Source organism: Nematolebias whitei, chromosome 16 (genome assembly GCF_014905685.2).
Source record: "Nematolebias whitei isolate Nwh7 chromosome 16, NemWhi1, whole genome shotgun sequence".
In the NCBI taxonomy this organism is placed as follows: Eukaryota; Metazoa; Chordata; class Actinopteri; order Cyprinodontiformes; family Rivulidae; genus Nematolebias; species Nematolebias whitei.
In genome coordinates this window covers 25201286-25202736 of record NC_056513.1, presented here as the reverse complement: position 1 = coordinate 25202736, position 1451 = coordinate 25201286, and positions in this window count along the sequence as shown.

Below are 1451 nucleotides of genomic sequence, written 5' to 3'. Positions count from 1 at the left end.
AACTACCCATTAAAATACACTTTTTATTCAACATTTTCTGGGGAAGGACCCCCAGAGCCCCCCACCCCATAGTTTTAAAACATTGTTGCCTTCAGCAACAGGCAACAAAAACTAGCAGATTCTTTATATCCCAGCAGAGAAAGGCCAAGCTGGTGCTTCTGTGATTAAATGAGAAAGACTTGAGTCGATCTGACGGCACCCCCACAGTCAGCGTGAACACCTCAAATACCTCGGACAGCTCCTGCACCGCCGATGGCTCCACAATCAGCACCACAGACAGAGACATGGAGGTTCAAATGAAAAAAGTGTGTGGGGGAAATCAGTGGTCTCTATGTTCTTTCAGCTTTAGTATTAAAGCACAAACCAAAACGAGTTAGAAGACTTCAAATGTAAATTCAGATCCAGCTCATAGAGGGAACATGTTTCAGGCTCGGTGGTAAATTTCCTTTTTAGAAAGGATTCCTTTGTGTTCCTGTAGAGTTGCACAGTTTGACATTTTCTCCTGTTGGGAAACTAATTCAAGACAATTTCGTGCAACACTTTTTCTTGCTGGTTGAACTTACAGCCTTTTCCTGACCATCGCACGATCTAAGGAAAAAAGAGCTGGATAAAAGCAGCCAGGCTCACCTCAGCAGCAACATCACTTCACTTTGAAACATCTTTGTGGTCACAGCTCTAAAATTCAGAGCGGTGGTTAACGCTGAATGAATAAAGCTGGTTTACTCAACCAGAAAACCTGCCTGACAGTTTCAGGGAATTAAAGGAATCATTTTATTTTCAAAATTCAGAGAAAAATAAATATAGTGAGCTGCACAATGCTGGTTTTAATGCAGTTTTCCAACTAATCAAGTCAAAATAATATATAGTTTTCTTCACATAATCTTGAAAAAAAAGAAAGAAGCTAAAATCATGTTTTATTGAAAAACTAATTGATTTACTTTTATCTGAGACATATATTTTTTATTTGATTTTCTTTACTTCTTACTTTCCATGCAAGTTTTCTTTAAGACTTCTCAATAACATGTCACTAAAGTTAAAATTGTTAAACTAGAAACATTATTTTATATCTGTAATACCAGATTATGTAAATATAGTAAATAAAGAGGAAATTTGTGTTTAGTCAATTATTTTTTTCATTGTACAAACTATTAAAAATGTAAGCAAAAGAAGTAAAATGTTCCTGCTAAAGGTTTCTTTTACAACAAGTAAAATCAGCAGGTAGATTCTGATTTAAATGTAAACTACAAAAATTACATTTCCTGCGAAAATGCTGTGTGAATGCTTATTGCTGAAGAACTTGATGAGAAACAGCTGAAATCAGCCAAAAACATGCTGAAATATAGCTGAAATGGCAGAACAAGCCTAAATTAGCAGAAGAAAGCAGAAAGAACACATATTTGCTGAATTAGGTTTAAATTTACAGAAATTAACCCAAAAAAAAAATTTGAAAT